Consider the following 20,573-nt stretch of genomic DNA (forward strand, 5'->3'; position numbering starts at 1 on the left):
ACACCGTACTCCACAAGTATCTTGTAATCAAATTGCTTGGTTATGGAATATCATTTAGTTATATCACTAGATTCGTTATTTCCTGTCAGAGAAGTCACTGTTCGTAGTAAGCCATCCAGTCAAACAGAAGTGATTAGTGACGTTCCCCTAGGTGGTATTATAGGACCTCTGTTGTTACTTATCGGTACAATAGATTTAGGAGACAATCTGAGCAATCGTCTTAGGTTGTTTGCAGATGATGCTGTCGTTTATCGTCTAGTAAAATCATCAGAAAGTCAAAAACTATAGCAAAACGATTTAGAAAAGATATCTGTATGGTGCGAAAATTGGCAATCGACCCCACACGAGTGCTAAAAGGAACGTTAAACTTGGTTTAAACGATAGATCAATCAAATCTAAAGGCCGTAAATTCAACTAAACACCTAGGAATTACAATTAGGAACAACTTAAATTGAAAAAGACATACACAAAATGTTGTGGGAAAGGCGAGCCACTCCAAACAGATCTACTAAAGAGACTGCCTACACTACGCTTATCCGTCCTCTTTTGGAATACTGAGCGGTACGGGATCCTTAGTGGATAGGATTAACGGAGTACATCGAGAAAGCTCAAGGAAGGGCAGCTCGTTTTGTATTATCGAGAAATAGTGGAGAATGTGTCACGGTATTTGGGGTGAAAATCATTAAAAGGAAGGCACGTTTCTTTGCGGCGGGATCTTATCACGAAATTTCCAGTCACCAGCTTTCTCCTCCGAATGCAAAAACATTTTGTTGACGGCATCCTGCATAGGGAGAAAGGATCACCATAATAATATAAGGGAAATCAGAGCTTGGGCGGAAAGATATAGGTGTTCGTTTTTTCCGCGCGCTGTTCGAGAGTGAAATAATGGAGAATTAGTGTGATGGTGATTCGATGAACCCCCTGCCAGGTACCTAAGTGTAATTTGCAGAGCAGCCACGTTGATGACCAATATCCTTAACATCGGTTTGTTGCAGGATTCTCGAACATATTGTCAGTTCGAATATAATGAATTTCCTTAGAGAAGTTGTTGTCCATGCATCAGCACGGCTTTAGAAAGCATCGCTCCTGCGAAACGCAACTCGCCCTTTTTTCACATGATATCTTCCGGAAAGCGTTTGACTTGGTGCCCCACTGCAGACTCCTAACTAAGGTACGAGCATATGGGATTGGTTCACAAGTATGTGAGTGGTTCGAAGACTTCTTAATAAATAGAACCCAGTACGTTGTCCTCGATGGTGAATGTTCATCGGAGGTGAGGGTATCATCTGTAGTGCCCCAGGGAAGTGTGGTAGGTCCGCTGTTGTTTATCTACATAAATGATCTTTTGGATAGGGTGGATAGCAATGTGCGGCTGTTTGCTGATGATGCTGTGGTGTACGGGAAGGTGTCGTCGTTGAGTAACTGTAGGAGGATACAAGATGACTTGGACAGGATTTGTGATTGGTGTAAAGAATGGCAGCTAACTCTAAATATAGATAAATGTAAATTAATGCAGATGGATAGGAAAAAGAATCCCGTAATGTTTCAATACTCCATTAGTAGTGTAGCGCTTGACTTAGTCACGCCGTTTAAATATTTGGGCGTAACATTGCAGAGCGATATGAAGTGGGACAAGCATGTAATGGCAGTTGTGGGGAAGGCGGATAGTCGTCTTCGGTTCATTGGTAGAATTTTGGGAAGATGTGGTTCATCTGTAAAGGAGACCGCTTATAAAACACTAATACGACCTATTCTTGAGTACTGCTCGAGCGTTTTGGATCCCTATCAAGTCGGACTGAGGGAGGACATAGCACCAATTCAGAGGCGGGCTGCTAGATTTGTTATTGGTAGGTTTGATCATCACGCGAGTGTTACGGAAATGCTTCAGGAACTTGGGTGGGAGTCTGTGGAGGAAAGGAGGCGTTCTTTTCGTGAATCGCTACTGAGGAAATTTAGAGAACCAGCATTTGAGGCTGACTGCAGTACAATTTTACTGCCGCCAACTTATATTTCGCAGAGAGAGCACAAAGATAAGATAAGAGAGATTAGGGCTTGTACAGAGGCATATAGGCAGTCATTTTTCCCTCGTTCTGTTTGGGAGAGGAACAGGGAGAGAAGATGCTAGTTGTGGTACGAGGTACCCTCCGCCACGTACCGTATGGTGGATTGCGGAGTGTGTATGTAGATGTAGATGTGGATGTAGCTGTAGCACTCTCATGCACAATGGAGTTTTTCTGCTGGACAGGGGTTTCCTCTTGGAAAGCGATCAGCTCTCCATCCCACACAACATAGTTAGTGTGGGCGGTTTTGGTGTTAATTGTGTGAGAACCACAGGTTTAGCAGGCGCTTGGAAGCCAGCGTAAGACGGCGGTAACTCGAGTAGCGCGACGCCAACCCAGCAGATAGCATCGACTGCGGCAGACAGCCAAATGCCACAGCGGCTGCGTCACTGGCCGGCCGGTCTTCCATGGAGTCGGTGTGTCTGCTCCACAGCCGAAGGGCAGGAAGATTAGGCTTCACGTTCCTGTCGACAGCGCGGTTATTAGAGATGGAGCGCAAGAATAGGCAGACAATAGCCCTTGTCTTCTTCAACGCAACCGTCAAGGCATTTGCGTTAAACGATTTAGAAGTAACGCTTCATCAATCTGGATGCTGGTTTGAATATCACAGTGCCTTATTGGGGTGGTGTGACCTCTGGATTTCTCTGACTTCTGAATCGACTTATTCAGTCAGTTATAGGGGTGAACCGTGATTTATTTTCAAAGAATATTCTTACGAATTTATTTTATTTACTAGCGATTCATCAAGAACATTAACACATTTAATCACACTATGTAAGCATGGAAGTAGTTGCCAGAGAGGACCTGATGAAATCATCACCAAATTCCTTTTAACAAATGCAAATTTTATTCACTTTAATAGTGCCTAATAGCATTTTTTTAAAGAAACAGATTTAAAATTATAATCAGGAAACACTCTCTAAATATCAAAGTTACAATTTATTCAGAGGCAGAAAGAAACAAGTTTTGACTGTATGAGCTTTCGGACAGAGAACCTTGCTTTTCCCTTTTGACACGGCTGTAGTTACGACCGCTCACAACAGCCTCTGAAAGACTACACTGGTGCAAATCTGCAACACACCAGATAACCTTAAACTAAGAGTTTTAACAATTTACACAAGCACACAACCTATGAACCCCCTGTAGGAGGGATGGAAACGGTACAGAACACTAACAATTAAAATATTAACCTTGCCACCGAAGGTGCAACTTGATTTTAACTTCTAAGAAAAGACTTAGGTGAAAGGGTGGCAACTTTAAACATTAAAATGATGATTTAAGTAAAAGCCCATGATGCAATCTTATATAAAATTCTACAAGGTTGGCCAAACAATAATTAAGATGCTCTACAGTACACAGATACCGCCTCTCGAGATGATAAGCAATAATATCAAAGTTTCCAAAGATCAAAATATATTTCAGGTATTATGCCGTTACACTCCAAGCAATAAATTCGTTAACACATCAAATCCGACAACCATGACAGAGGCAGCTACTAACATACGGTAGATTGATAGGGAGATTTCCGAACAACCCGAACCGCAGGTTGCTCTAACCCGACCCTACCTCACAAGGGAAAAACGGACCACCCAATTTATAAACAACCACTTTCCCGCGGGTGGGCAAACGGAGAAGCATGGTGGGACGACCCCAAAGCAAACGGCTGGTGAACTCAACAAGAAAACAAGTAGAATTTCACAAGAGTAAACCAACAACATATCGGCAATCACTTAACTTCTAATAAACTGCGATTTCTCTAGAATACTTGGCACAGCACCCCCAAATCGCTCTCCCGAACCGTCCGCTGCCAGCCGCTTCAACGGACGCAGGAAGGCGCGCCGATCTCCCGTCTCATGGCGTCGCAGCTCGCACCGGCCAGACTGATGTCGTGGGTTGACTCCTGTTGCTCTCGTGTCGACCTCGAAGTAACTGCCCCTCGCTATACGCCGCGGCCCACTGGACTCACGTGGCGACCTCACATGCGCCGACACTCAAGGTGGACAAGTCATCTTGTGTCTCAGTGCGCCACCGACCAACCGATCGATCCAACTGCCAATGACCATTGCCTGAGCAAACTCGAGCAGACTGGCGGCCTAAAGCGCACACTCAGATGCAGGAACTAAGCCCCGACCGGGCGACCACTCGCTGAGTTCTCTTACTGGCGGAGTAGAAAGACTCTCATTTTGCCAGCTTTAAAGGTTGATCCGAACGACAAACATACTAGCACTCCGAACGACAGACAGACACTAACTGCTTAACAAATGCGGACGAGAGACAGAGTAGCAAGCTGAGGACGAGAGACTGACCCAGACTGACCCCCTGGCGAGCTCATAGCGCCCCTTAAATGCACGTGGACAGACAACATTTCCCCTTTCCCACCAGAGGGAGACACCCAATCTGCGATTGCCACAGCGGTGCCACAGCTTCACACTACGCGCTGCGGCGCGCTCTTCAAAACAGCAATTTTTACAACAGCTCAAGGGACATTCGGAGCAGTTGTGCAGCTTGTTATTTTTCCTATTAACGAAACATTACTAAGAGGGAAAGAGGGGGTAAGGGACAGAAAAATTGTATGATCGACCGGGGAACGAACCCTCGACCTTAAACAATTTACGGAAATTCATTCATTTGCTACAAGAACTTTACAGCTAGCTATCTAAATACTGTGGCACATAATACTTTATATTGACAGAATACAGTGAAAGTGGACAGCATTAATTTCAGTAATATCGTATCTAATCATGATATAAATTACTCAATAAACGTTGTGCCTCGTGATGTGCATTGACTGTATTGACATTTGTTATGTTGGAAAACTCTATCTCAGTGCTCTTTCGATCACAAGAAATCTCTGTGTATTGGTTATAAGGGACACGAAAATGCGATGGGGGCTGCGATAGTAGGAAAAAGAGAAGGAAAAATAGTAGGAAAACATGGACAGCGTGGAACGAATAAAAGAGGAAGCTCGTAAAATTTTTTCCAGAGTATTGTCAATCATTTGCATTTGGTTTAAGAATCGTGGAAGAATATCGTATACTTGGAAGAGACCAGTAGACATTAGAAGGCTTTAGATTGATTATTTAATGGTAAGACAGAACTTTCAAAACCTAATATTAAACAGCAAAACATTTCCAGGGGCAGGTGTGGGTTCTGACCATAATTTACTATGAATTTCGGAGTGAAACTGAAGAAACTGGAGAATGGTACATGGAGCCTGAAACAACCAGAGTTGGTTGAGAACTTCAAAGGGAGCGCTAGGCAATGATTGACTGAAACAGGGGAAATGAGTACAACAGACAACCAATGGCTAGATTTGAGAGATCAGACGGTAAAAGCAGCAGACTATCAAATAGGTAATAACCTAAGGCCTAGCAGAAACCGTTGGACAACACAAGAGATATTGAATTTAACTGATGAAAGGAGAAAATATAAAAATGAGAAAATGAAGTAGATGAAAGGAAAAACAGACGACTACGAACTTAGACTGACACATAAAGCAAAGAGGCTGAGCTGGAATGACTAAAGGATGAAGGCAAAGCTGCAGTTTTGCGCATAAGTAGGGGATAGATAAATGCGGCAGCTTTGGAGGAAAGAGAAGCAGTTTTATGAATTTGAAGGGCTCAGATGCAAGCCAGTACTAAGCAAAGAAGGAAAAGCTCAAATGTGGAAGGGACATACAGAAAGGGTATACAAGGAAACAGGCTTAAAGGCAGTATTATAGAAAGGGAAGGGGTAGTGAATTGAAGGTGAGGTGGTAGACATGACACAGTGAGAAGAATTTGACAGAGCACTGAAAGATTTAAGTTGAAACAAGGTCCGTGGAGGAGTTAGTAAACAACGTTCCCTCAGATTTATTGACATCCTAGGAAGAGCCAGTCATGACAAAACTATTCTGCATATCCTGCAAGAAATACGAGACAGGCAAAATATTCTCAGACTTAAAGAAGAATGTAATAATCCCAAATCCAAAGAAATCAGGGGTAGAAAGTTATGAATGTTCCCGAACTATTTACAGAAGAATGGAAAACCTGGAAGAAGCCAACCTTTGGGAAGATGAGTTCGGATTCTGGAGAAACGCAGGGACGCGTGAGGCATTACAGACCCTACGACTTACCTTACTATAATGAGATCCTGAACGATGGCGGTTCGCGCATCGACATGCGAGATTGCGTTGTTGACGATTCCAACAAGCTATAGCTGCGGTACGCGCATGCGTATGCTTTCCCCTTGAAGAATGCGTTCATCCAGCAAATTATGTCTCTCCCTTGCTTATGTGGAATGTATCACTTACCACCACCATCACCATTGATAACTCACAATAAATGGAATAAAAATTCACTAAACAATTTGCTGCAATCACGTTCACTGCTGACATTAGCTACGGCATTAGGAGCAGAGTGTCAGAACACTCCTGAACGCTCATTGGCTGTCAGAAATGCGTGACGTAGGTGCGCCGCCGACTATAAGAGGCCGAAGAAAGGCCACCCTACAATTATAACATTTGTACATTTAGTGAAAGATTCTGACTACGTCGACAAGAATGCACTCTTAACGTAGGTAGTATGGATAAAATACAGGGGGCGATATGAGCGAAATATACGAGGGTTGTAACTTAAATAGTGGCAACTATTTATTCACAACCGATACAGAAGAGTTACATGTTTGCACCTGTTACTGTCCTTCAAAGTGTTTACCAGTGTTGTGTAGAACCCGTTGCCAGCGATGTGGAAGGCGTAGTATACCGCTAACAGAGGTCTAAAGTTATGGTGATTCTCGTGTTCGACTGTTATGGTGTTTCCAAACCAAACGACGCTTGAAACTTTTTGGAGTACATGAACGAAGACCGATGAAATTGCCGTTAGTATCTACGAAAAACTTGAATGCCCGACTTGTGTTTGCAAAACGGCACAGATCATGGTCAAGTTCAGAATGGTCTAAAATTCTGTGGAGTGACGAGAGCAAATTTAATTTAATGTCATCTGATGGCATCAAGAATGTCCGACATTGTGTAAATAAAACACACGACATCCGGTACTAGATTTCCACGGTCAAATATGGAGGTGGCAGTGTGATGGTTTGGGGATGTTTTTCACCCTCTGAAGTTGGGCCGTTAGTTCGAATTGAAGGTAATATGATCAGAAAATGGTTCAAATGGCTCTGAGCACTATGGGACTTAACATCTATGGTCATCAGTCCCCTAGAACTTAGAACTACTTAAACCTAACTAACCTAAGGACAGCACACAACACCCAGCCATCACGAGGCAGAGAAAATCCCTGACCCCGCCGGGAATCGAACCCGTGAACCCGGGCGTGGGAAGCGAGAACGCTACCGCACGACCACGAGATGCGGGCAATACGATCAGTTCGTTTATGAAAACGTATTGAAGACTCAAACGCTACCATACGCTAAACACCACATGCCATTTGGATGATATTTTCAACAAAATAATGATCCCAAGCACAAGTCCAAGCACGTTAGTGATTTTTTTAAAACGCAAAAAAAAAAAAAAGTCAAGGGTTTGGAGTGGCCAGCTCAAAGTCCGGATAGAACATCTGTGGGAGGAGTTGAATGGCAGAATAAGACTAAAAAATTATTCGAACAAAGACGCTTTCTTTGAAGCTCTCAAAAATGAGTGGGAGAAAATCCCAGTGGATCGATTCCAAGAGTTGGTCGACTCAGTGCTGGTGTGGTGCGACGCTGTCATAAAAGCCAAGGGATATCCCTCTAAATATTGATTTTCTTATTACCGTGTATGAGAATTACGTGTTAAAAATGTTTTCTCAACAATATCAAAATACTTTTGCTCCACCATTGTCCTTATTGAAGAAAAATGACACGCTATAATGTCTGAACAAGAACTACTTGGTCAGCATTCTGTAGAAAACTGAATATCCAATTACTGAGTTTCAAGTTTCATATTTGTTTTTAATTAATCCAATTAATATGTTTGTCAAAATACTTTTGAGTGCTACTTTATATGTGTGTGTGTGTGTGTGTGTGTGTGTGTGTGTGTGTGTGTGTGTGTGTGTGTATATGTGTATGTGTGTGTGTATGTGTATGTGTATCTGTAGTGGCTGTTCTTTCTGAACTCTTGAGGGAATCCATCCAGATGTGCCGAGCAATGAGTATGGTGGACAAGGGGGGCTACGTGAGTAGTGGGTGACTAGATGTGGATTTGGGTTGGGTGGAAAGCATGCTCGGATAGCCGAAACGATTAGGCGACCGCTCGCGTAACGCGTAAAATCGAGGTTCGAGTCCCTGCCCGTCACAAATTTTCACCTATTGCCATTGAATTCAATTCAGTACCCGATTGCGGCCGATGTCAGAATTTATTTAATTTAAGATTATTTGCAAATTGTACAGAAATTAGACTGCAGTTTTAAGAATCGAGGGGCATGAAAGCGGAACAGTAGTTGAAAAGGGGGAACAGACTGGGTTATTCAGTGTGCACATTGAGGAAGCTGTGAAGGAAATCTGGGAGAAATTTGAAAAGGGGATTAAAGTTGAGAGGGAATAGATAAAAGCTTTGAGATTTGCTGATGACATGTAATTCTGTCAGAGACGGCAAAGGCTTTGAGGTAGAAGAGAACGGAATGGATAGTACAGTGAAAAGAGGATATAAGCTCAACATTAAAAAAGTAAATCAAAGGTAATGAAATGTAGTCGAATTAAATCAGGCTATGTTGAGTGAATTAGGTTAGCAAATGGGACACTATAAGCAGTAGGTTAGGTTCGATATTTTGGCTACAAAATAACTGACGATAGCCGAAGCACAGTGCATACAAAATGCCGACTGGCCACATCAAGAAAATCGTTTCTGAAAAAGAGAAATTTGTTAATATCTAATTTTAATTTATAGTGTTAGGCACTATTTTCTGAATTTGTTTTATGTAAAATTTAGTCGTGTAAGAAAGTGAAATATGGACAATAAGCCAAGAAGAGAATAGAAGCATTTGAAATGTTGTGCTACAGAAGAATATTGAACATTGAGTTGATAGATAACTAAAGAGGAGACAGTGAATGGAACTGCGGACAAAAATTTACGGCACAAACTGACTGGTAGGACACATTCTGCGACAGCAAGGAGTCGCCAGTCTGGTACCGCAGAGAAGTGGGGATGGTAAAAATTGTATAGGAGGACCGAGGCTTGAATACAGCAGCCAGGTTCAGATGGATGTAGGTTGCATTAATGATGCAGAAATAAAGAGCCTTGCGCAGGATAGGATAACATGGAGAACTGTACCAAACGAACTTTCGGACTGGAGACCATAACAACAGTGGAGGTAATTTCTCCATTCTCAATGTAATGTCTTGCTTTGTCTGCTTCGTGAACGGATATGTGTGCAATGTTTAGTCTAACTAACTGTCTCGAAGACTGCGCTTTTTGAGTTCACAACCAAAAATGGTTCAAATGGCTCTGACCACTATGCGACTTAAGTTCTGAGGTCATCAGTCGCCTAGAACTTAGAACTAATTAAACCTAACTAATCTAAGGACATCACACACATCCATGCCCGAGGCAGGATTCGAACCTACGACCGGAGCGATTGCTCGGCTCCAGACTGTAGCGCCTAGAACCGCACGGCCACTCCGGCCGGTGAGTTCACAGCAAGAAGGTTTGTCTACACCAGGAACTGATTGTCGAATTGGTGCACAAATTGCGTCGTCATTTGAAGTTTCAACCGCTACAAGTAGACACTGTAACATAGTGGTCGCATGCTATCAACAGAACCCGCTGGTGACAGGTAGCTACAGATTATACAGGGTGCGGCAGCATTCTTAGTAGGATATTAAAAACACACCATCAGGCAGTAACTGTAAATCATTTATTACTTCTAATGTCAATTAACAGTTAAAGGTATGACATTTACTAATGTGTAAGTCATTGCCCATTGCGTGGATTACTTTTTGAATACGACTCCTGTCAAACGATGCCCCCGCTGCACAACACATTCTAGGCGGCGTTGGAAGATTTCCATAACTCGGCGTAACGTATTCCCCGGCACACTGCCGACGGCAGTTCTGATGCGATGCTTCAACTCATGAATGGTGGCACAACGTGTTCGGAACGCTTCTTGCTTCGGGTAGCCCCAAAGGAAAAAGTCTGCACATGAAAGGTCAGGTGAGCGAAGCGGCCAGGAAATGTCACCAAAGCGAGAAATTACTCTACCGGGAAATGTCTGTGGCAAGAAATCCATGCAAATTCTGGCCACCATTCCTGAGTTGAAGGATCACATCAAAACTTCAGTCGGCAATGTCCCAGGGTATACGTCACGCCGAGTTATGGAAAGCTTCTAACGCCGCCTAGATGAATGTGTTGTACAGAGGGGGCATCATATGACAGAAGTCATATTAAAAAGTAATCCACACGGTGGGCAATGACTTACACATTAGTAAATGGCATACCTTCAACTGTTAATTGACATAAGAGGTAATAAAGAAATTACAGTTACTGCCTGATGGTGTGTTTTTAATATCCTACTACGAACGCTGCCGCACCCTGTAGATAATAGGTACCCACAGACAGAGCAAAACAACTCTGCCCTGCCTTCTAGGAGAGACCTGGTAGAAATGTGTCGACGTATACAGTATGCGATAATCTCCACACGATTAATTTGGCCTCTCAGCCTCCATTACGAACCAAAATACTAACCTCAACGTCGTGGTGGGCCTAGAACACTTAGGTTTTTGTTCACCGACGGATACAGGATTTTTTCTGTAGCCTGATGATAGTCGTAGAATAGCGTAGGGCGGCCAGGTGCTGACGCAAATCTCAGACATGCTGTCCCACGGGAGATGTGGGCGTCTTGTTCTGAGCTGGTATCGTGTACAGATATCGGACGCCTCTCAACGCTGTTGAGGATAATTTGAGGACAGTGCAATGTCAGGAAGTATCCTGCAAGTAATTGTTCACCCTTACAGTCAACACTTCAGTGTGGATTAGTCTGGTTCGCATAGTAGGAAAAGTCACATTTCTGACATGTTAACGCAAGTGGCTGTGCACTGTCTTCAATGGTCCTGATACGTTATACACTACTGGCCATTAAAATTCCTACACCACGAGGATGACGTGCTACAGACGCGAAATTTAACCGACAGGAAGAAGATGCCGTGATATGCAAATGATTAACTTTTCAGAGCATTCACACAAGGTTGGCGCCGGCGGCGACACCTACAACGTGCTGACATGAGGGAAGTTTCCAGCCGATTTGTCATACACAAACAGCAGTTGACCGGCGTTGCCTGATGCAACGTTATTGTGATGCCTCGTATAAGGAGGAGAAATGCGTACCATCACGTTTCCGACTTTGATAAAGGTCGGATTGCAGCCTACCGCGACTGCGGTTTATCGTGTCGCGACATTGCTGCTCGCGTTGGTCGAGATCCAATGACTGTTAGCAGAATATGGAATCGGTAGGTTCAGGAGGGTAATACGGAACGCCATGCTGGATCCCAACGGCCTCGTATCACTAGCAGTCGAGATGCCTGGCATCTTATCCGCATGGCTGTAACGTATCGTGCAGCCACGTCTCGATCCCTGAGTCAACAGATGGAGACGTTTGCTACACAACCATCTGCACGAACAGTTCGACGACGTTTGCAGCAGCATGGACTATCAGCTCGGAGACAATGGCTGCGGTTACCTTTGGCGCTGCATCACAGACAGGAGCGCCTGCGATGGTGTATTCAACGACGAACCTGGGTGCACGAATGGCAAAACGTCATTTTTTTGGATGAATCCAGGTTCTGTTTACAGCATCATGATGGTCGCATCCGTGTTTGGCGACATCGCGGGGAACGCACATTGGAAGCGTGTATTCATCACCGCCATACTGGCGTACCACACGGCGTGATTGTATGCGGTGCCATTGGTTACACTTCTCGGTCACCTCTTTTTCGCATTGAGAGCACTTTGAGGTGGACGTGGACGTTACATTTCAGATGTGTTACGACCCGTGGCTCTACCCTTCATTCGATCCCTGCGAAACCCCGCATTTCAGCAGGATAATGCACGACCGCATGTTGCAGGTCGTGTACTGGCCTTTCTGGATACAGAAAATGATCGACTCCTGCCCTGGCCAGCACATTCTCCAGATCTCTCACCAATTGAAAACGTCTGGTCAATGGTGGCCGAGCAACTGGCTCGACACAATACGCCAGTCACTACTCGTGATGAACTGTGGTTGAAGCTGCATGGGCAGCTGTACCTGTAGACGCCATCCAAGCTCTGTTTGACTCAATACCCAGGCGTATCAAGGCCATTATTACGGCCAGAGGTGGTTGTTCTGGGTACTGATTTCTCGGGGTCTATGCACCCAAATTGCGTGAAAATGTAATCCCATGACAGTTCTAGTATAATATTTTTGTCCAATGAATACCAGTTTATCATCTGCATTTCTTCTTGGTGTAGCAATTTTAATGGCCAATAGTGTACTTCAACAAGATAACGCAAGACTACAAGTTACTGGTGCTGTCCTGACCTGACTGAAGACAGTTGCCGTTCGATTGCTATTACCTGCACGTTCTCCCCATCTCTCACTCAGTGAAAGTGTGGTATGATAGATCGGTACCATCCTTATCGGCGTCTCACACTTGGCAACGGAACCGCACTTTTCCGACAGACGCCGATAGCATTCGCGTGGGATCCAGTGACGGGCGCTCACTGAGCCAGCCTTCAGTGGCTCTAGAGAGCCTGTATATTCATCAGTGTTAGTCAGCCTTCGATAGTTCGCTCGTGCGTTAACAGCGGGAGTCTCAAATTGCACAGCGCTCTTTAGTTTGCTTCTTGTAACAGCTATACGTCATTGCTCTTTGTTCTAAAGTTTCTCCGACACGCGTGGAGAAATCTACAACCTAAGTAGAACCTCTGTTTAATGTATTTATGAGTTCTCTAATCACTTCTGCTCCCGTACATCTTCCCTACGACGATAGCCGCTGCACCATTCTGTAGCCTACCTCTTCTTACCGTTGTGTATGAAGCAGTGCACAACAGAAAACATCTGGTGATAGGTTTACGAAACATTGGTCCAGAGTTGAAGTAGTACTGAAGACGCCATCCAAGCTCCATTCACTTGATGCCCAGCCCGGTATTTTTGCTGTTTGAGGCGGTACCTCAGTGTATTAAATTTCGCGCCTTTTATACACTCAAATCACCTAGAAATTTAATCAACTCGTATTTACCTACTGTACTGTATACATACATCAAGTAAAATTCAGGTTTTCTTTCCTATCTGTCCTGAAGTTGAAATTTTAGGGGTTATAAGTGTATACACCAGAAATACTGGAAAAATTATTTTTCGCTATGTCCTTTTTACACTACTGGCCATTAAAATTGCTACACCAAGAAGAAATGTAGGCTTGCCAGTATCAAGCGATTTGAGTCTTGCAAGAAGAAATGCAGATGATAAACGGGTATTCATTGGACAAATATATTATGCTAGAACGGACATGTGATTACATTTTCACGCAATTTGGGTGCGTAGATCCTGAGAAATCAGTACCCAGAACAACCACCTCTGGCCGTAATGACGGCCTTGATACGCCTGGGCATTGAGTCAAACGATACCACAGTTCATCAAGAGTAGTGACTGGCGTATTGTGACGAGCCTGTTCCTCGGCCACCATTGACCAGACGTTTTCAATTGGCGAGAGATCTGGAGAATGTGCTGGCCAGGGCAGCAGCCGAACATTTTCTGTATCCAGAAAGGCCAGTACAAGACCTGCAACATGCGGTCGTGCATTATCCTGCTGAAATGCGGGGTTTCGCAGGGATCGAATGAAGGGTAGAGCCACGGGTCGTAACACATCTGAAATGTAACGTCCACTGTTCAAAGTGGTGTCAATGCGTACAAGAGGTGACCGAGACGTGTAACCAATGGAACCCCATACCATCACGCCGGGTGATACGACAGTATGGCGATGACGACTACACGCTTCCAATGTGCATTAGCCGCGATGTCGCCAAACATGGATCATGATGTTGTAAACAGAACCTGGATTCATCCCAAAAACTGACGTTCTGCTATCGTGCTCCCAGGTTCGTCGTTGAGTACACCATCGCAGGCGCTCCTGTCTGTGATGCAGCGTCAAGGGTAACCGCAGCCATGGTCTCCGAGCTGATAGTCCATGCTGGTGCAAACGTGCAGATGGTTGCTGTCTTGCAAACGTCCCCACCTGTTGACTCAGGGATCGAGACGTGGCTGCACGATCCGTTACAACCATGCGGATAAGACGCCTGTCATCCCGACTGCTAGTGATACGAGGCCGTTGGGATCCAGCACGGCGTTCCGTATTACCCTCCTGAACCCACCGATTCCATATTCTGCTAACAGTCATTGAACCTCGACCAACGCTAGCAGCAATGACGCTACACGATAAACCGCAATCGCGATGGACTACAATCCGCACTTTATCAAAGTCTGAAACGTGATGGTACGCATTTCTCCTCCTTACACGAGGCATCACAATCACTTTTCACCAGGCAACGCCGATCAACTGCTGTTTGTGTATGAGAAATCGATTTGAAACTTTCCTCATGTCAGCACGTTGTAGGTGTCGCCACCAGCGCCAACCATGTCTGAATGCTCTGAAAAGCTAATCATTTGCATATCACAGCATCTTCATCCTGTCGGTTCAATTTCGCATCTGTAGCACGTCATCTTCGTGGTGTAGCAATTTTAATGGCCAGCAGTGTATTATCGACCAATCCGAACGACAATAGATCACATTTTCACACTAAGACAATTGTTTGAAAAGCATTGGGAATATGATAAAGACATCTACAGCCTGTTCGTCGATTTTCAACGTGCATATGACAGCATCCACAGGAATAGCCTTTACAATGCAATGCGGGACACCAGAATCCCTGAGAAGCAAATGAGAATGGTGCGCCGGCCGAATTGGCCGAGCGGTTCTAGGTGCTTCAGTCTGGAACCGCGCGACCGCTACGGTCGCAGGTTCGAATCCTGCCTCGGGCATGGATGTGTGTGTCGTCCTTAGGTTAGTTAATTTTAAGTAGTTCTAGGGGACTGATGACCTCAGATGTTAAGTCCCATAGCGCTCAGAGCCATTTGAACCATTTTTGAGAATGGTGCAAGTTTGAATTGAAGGGTCAAAGGCAGCAGTACGTTTCCGAGGAGCCACATCAGATACATTCGAGATTGAGACAGGCCTCAGACAAGGGGATTCTCTCTCATGTGTTCTGTTCAATGTCATCTTAGAGAAAGTAATAAAAGAGTGTAGGTAACAGAAGTGGGCTGGAGTGGAGATGGACGGTAACTTCAGTCGTCACGCATATGCAGATGACATAGTACTATTAAGTGAATCAAAGCACGAGTTGAAAGAAATGTACCAGAAAATGGACACTAATGCACAGAAGGTAGGGCTCAAAGTGAATCGAGACAAAACAGAGTTCATGCGATTAGGAAGAAGACAAGAGCAGGTAGAATTTCTTGAGATAGATGGCAAGAGGTTCAAGAGAGTAGACCAGTTCAAATACTTGGGATCTTGGTTTACTACGGACAACAACATAAAAATGGACATCAAGGAAAGAATAGCAGTGGGAACGAAATGCATGCATTCCCTCAGAGAGACGCTTGGCTCTAAATCGATCTCAGTGATGAAAAACTGCAACGCAGTGATATGCCCAGCAGTAATGTACGGTTCAGAAACATGGAGCATGACTAAGCGAGAAAGGAAAAAACTATTAATATTTGAAAGAAGGGTAATGAGGAATATATGGGGACCAGTTTTAGATAACGGAGAATGGAGGAGGAGGAAAAACGAGGAAATCTACCTTCTGATGCGCCCACCAACTATCCTACAGAAGAGAAAAAGAATACAATGGGTGGGCCATGTAGCCCGTATGCCAGATGGAAGACAGGCGAAGATGGCACTAGCGGGGAAACCAAACACCAAATGCCCCATTGGACGACCAAGGCAGCGCTGGATGGACGACCTGGGAATTGAAGACACCTGGAGGAACCGGGCACAAAACAGGAAGGAATGGAGGCAGTTTGTGGAAGCAGCGCGTGGTCTGCAGGGCCTGTGATCGCTGAACGTCTATCTGTCTAATCCTTTTATTAATCTTTTCGGTAGTACGAGAGATCTGAAATTTGGAAGAAGAAAGATTATGCTTGACATCCCGCTGGTGATGAGAGCGTTGGAGACTGAGCACAAGATTTAACTGACTGAAGGAAATTGGCCGCCTCCTTTACAAAGCGTTATGCAATTTAGGGAAATAATGGCAAAACAGGATCTGGATGTCCGGACGGAAACTCGAACAGCCGTCCTTCCGAATGGGAGTCCGCTGCCTCACCACTGCGCAGTTTCGGTAGAGTGCCTGTCACGCGTCTATCTTATCTGGTGACTTCGAGCAGGTGACAAGCGTCAGATAACCACAGGATCAGGCAGACTGTAAACAGACCCTGCAATCAGCTCTGGCGTCAGAGATTACGTGCAGAGGGAGAGTAAGATCAACAGAGAGAGAGAGATAGAGAGAGAGAGAGAGAGAGAGAGTAAACGGTGAGAGTGGTGGCCAGATTATAGACGAATCTATATACACGATTTTATGGAGAAATGGACAATGGCGCTGTCGGAGTCACAACAAAGGAAGAAGGATGTACTCACGGGAAACATCTGGAATGTGAGTCCACTTCCGATGTTGGTTGTGAAATTATTGTGTTACAGTGTTGATAGAGTTGCTTATATTTGGTTGTAAGAGGGTATAAGAACACTGCTGGCCGATAAAATTGCAACATCAGGAAGAATATCAAATAATAAATTTTACTTGTGCATAATAGGAACAAAACGCGATTTAATTTCTAGATGATGTACAGGGTGCGAGATTTTGCACTCACAGCAGCCGAGTTTTTCAGCAGCAATGGCCCTAACCTGGCTACGCATCGAGTCGAACTGAGCTTGGATGCAGATGCGGGTACATGGTTCCGTGTTGCTCCAGCTCTCCACCAGTCATAGTGGCTGGCCACCAATGGTGTGCCAGCAGTCCCTCGGGAACCAGTGACCAGGTGTTTTTAACGAGGGAGACATCTGAAGAACATCGTGGCGTAGGCAACAGTCGAACAACCTCTGTCTTCAGGACAACATGGGCAACATCTGGTTTTGCGTTATCTTGCTGAAAGACCACTTGCCAGGGATCTCGAAGATACGGATCAACCACAGCCCTTATGGCTGTTTTTCACATTTCCAGCTATATGAACCAGAGGTGGTCGCGTTGTGTAGCCAATAGTATCCCATACTATTACATTATGTGGTGGTCCCATATGGTAATTTTCGTTCTCTTTGGAGCCTTCACATACGGTTACATTCACTGTGCAGAACCATACCAGTCTGGAAGGATGGCGTGGTTCCACTCGTGTTCCAGTAGTCTTGGCCGTACTTCTTTCTTCTGACAAGTGAATGGACACAACACAGTGGTCACTTTGCTGACAGTCCATGATGTTCTAGATGTTGGCACAGTGCCCATATGGATATTTATTTAGCTGCGAATACTCCTAATTCTTACATAAGGTACGTGACATGGCTGCACGATCATGCATGACAGAGAGAACTTTATCGTTATCCTCTCGGGTGCCAGTTGCGTGGTGCCATCGATGACCTCCATAGTGTTTAGTAAGGCCCTCCTGAACCCATTCATTCGTATTCGCATGACAGTCGTGGGGCTGCGACCAGTGCAAGTATCAGTACTGAGGAAAGATAAACTGCACCCATGATAGGCCGTGATCTCGCCACTGTCGAATTCCGATAGGTGCTGGTTGACATTTCCCATTCTTACACATAGCAAAACACTATCTTCTCATTAATAAATAATATTCAGATGCGATTTCTGAATGAGAAGCCGGCTGCCGCCCTGCCTTTCTGATTCCAGGACTTGAAGGTTGTTGGACCCTCTCATCTCGTACAGCGGAGGAGCTGCTGTGACTGGTTGATGACTAAAAATGTAGACAGATTGTGAATCAGAACATCTTCTTTCCAAGAAAACGAAGCTCTCGAGCACTTCCCCATGAAAGACAAAGTTCACGAGTTCGAGTCGCAGACCGACAAAAAGTTTTAATCTGCCAGGAAGTTTCGTACCAGCGCGGACTGCATTGCCAAGTGAAAATCTCAGTGTGGGAACATTCCCCAGGCTGTGTCTGAGCCATATCTCCGCAATATCCCTTCTTCCAGGAGTGTTAGTCTTGCAAGTCTCTCAGAAGAGTTTCTGTGAAGTTTGGAACATTTCACAAATTTAACGCTCCTAAATATCTGGCGACGTTATCTCGTGAGTCGGCCACCCGCAGTCTGTTCTTTTAAGACTAGCGTCCGGCCTGTGCCAGCAAGGACTACAGGGGGCAGTTTGGAAGACTAGAACAGATCGTAAAGAAACGAATAGATCCCCCTTGGTTCCAATGATTCCTTTATCCCACACTGCCATTGGCTATTTTATGCGGACCATCTGCCAGACGCCTGCCCGTTTCTGCGAAAAGATTTGGAGGCGTCGCCAAAGCAGCGCCCTGCATACAAAGCTCAGTGGAACGGTAGCTGACAACTGTTCCTCTCTCAGTTAGTGGAGAAGCTAGCCTCTACAACGGCAAAACTCTTACAACTCCTGAACGGCAGGCGGCGGAACTGGTAACAATTCCCATAACACAAGAACGCAGTATATTGCCTGCAGGACTGATCGAGGACTATCTGCCAAAAGCTCTATCGGAGGTCAATCGATGATAATATTTTAACACCATGAGTGCACATTCCGGACAAGGGGCCACCTGCCACTTTGAAGGCTCAATGAGACTGCGTCCACTTACCATCTTAGTACAGCTTGCAAACCCAATACAAAATTAATCGGAATGACGTAATTAGAGGGAGGTAATGGCCTCTGCAAGTTAAATATAAATTCTTGCATCACTTAATCAGGGAAAAAGAGGAGGAGGAGATTAGTGTGTAACGTCCGGTCGTGAACGAGGTCATTAGAGACGAAGCAGAAGCTTGGATTAGGGAAGGATGGTGAAGAAGAACGGCCATGCCCTTTCAAAGGGACCATCCAGGCATTTGCCTGAAGTGATAATTAAATCGACACCCTAGCTGCAAAAAGGCGTTCATGTACACCACTGATGACCGTGCAGCTTCTCTAGAATGAAATGATAATTAAATCGACACCCTAGCTGCAAACAGGCGTTGCTATACATCACTGGAGACATGTTGAAAATGTGTGCCCCGACTGGGGCTCGAAACCGGGATCTCCTGCTTACATGGTAAACGCTCTATACATTTGAGCCACCGAGGGTACAGAGGATAGTGCGGCTGCAGGGACTTGTCCCTACCACGCTCCCCGAGAGACCCACATTCCCAACATGTCCACACCACTACATTCGTAGTGCGCCTAATAGGTGACTCAGATGGATAGAGCGTCTGCCATATAAGCAGGAAATCCCGGATTCGAGTCCCAGTCGGGGCATACAGTTTCAACGTGTCCCCAATGATGTGTATCAACGCCGTTTGCAGCTAGGGTGTCGATTTAATTATCATTTCATTCTAGAGAAACTGCACGGTCATCAGTGGTATCTGTTCTTTCGGGAACAGGTACTACCTTCATATATTTGCCTGAAGTGATTTAGGGAAATTTCGGAAAATCTAAATCAAGATGGCCGGATGCTGGTTTGAACCGTCAGGAAAAAGAAAAATGTAGTTATTGTATAATAAAGGAGGGAATAATTAATAAAAATGAAATGACAGAATGGCTCCAGCCTGGGGAGTTTCAAAGGAGCCTTATTCATCCTATGCGATTCCTTTGGTGCACGGTCGAATCTCGATGCTCCTGTGTCCACTGCAATCGTAATTTGATGGTGTTGTGGGTTAACTCGCGAACATGCAGGGGTCGTGTTTCATTGTTCCGTTGATTACTGCCACAGGTCCCATGGAAGCTCATACGAATGTCCCTGACAACATAATACAGCCCTCACCGGCCTGTGACCGTAGCGAAGTTTGTTTCGAGCAGCATTTCTCCTGGATGACGGTGTATCCGACCAGGACCGTAGACCTGGTGTAACATGAAACATTATTCGCCCTACCAGGCCACACCTTTCCATTGATCCGTGGTCAAGTGTCGATGATCCCGCGTCCATTGCAATCGCTATTAACGATGTCGTTGGGTTAACATGTGAACATGCTGGGATCATCTGTTTCGGAGGCATCGAGCAAGGTAGCACAGTGCTCAGAACACTGGCATCCAGGAGGACGACAGTTCAAGTACCCATCCGGTCATCCTAATTTAGGTTTTCCGTGAATTCTCTAAATCTCTTCAGACAAATATCCAGATGGTGCCTTTACAATGACACGTCCCTTCCCCATCCTTCCCTAATCCAAGCTTGTGCCCTGTCTCTAACGACCTCGTCGTCGATACAACGTTAAACTCCCGTGTTCCTACTTTTTTGTTGAGCGGATCCATGTTTAACGATGCGAACGTAACGGTGTGATCCAGTACACTTTTGCCTGCACCAGCATTATACCCTG

Source organism: Schistocerca serialis, chromosome 2, assembly GCF_023864345.2.
Source record: "Schistocerca serialis cubense isolate TAMUIC-IGC-003099 chromosome 2, iqSchSeri2.2, whole genome shotgun sequence".
NCBI lineage: Eukaryota > Metazoa > Arthropoda > Insecta > Orthoptera > Acrididae > Schistocerca > Schistocerca serialis.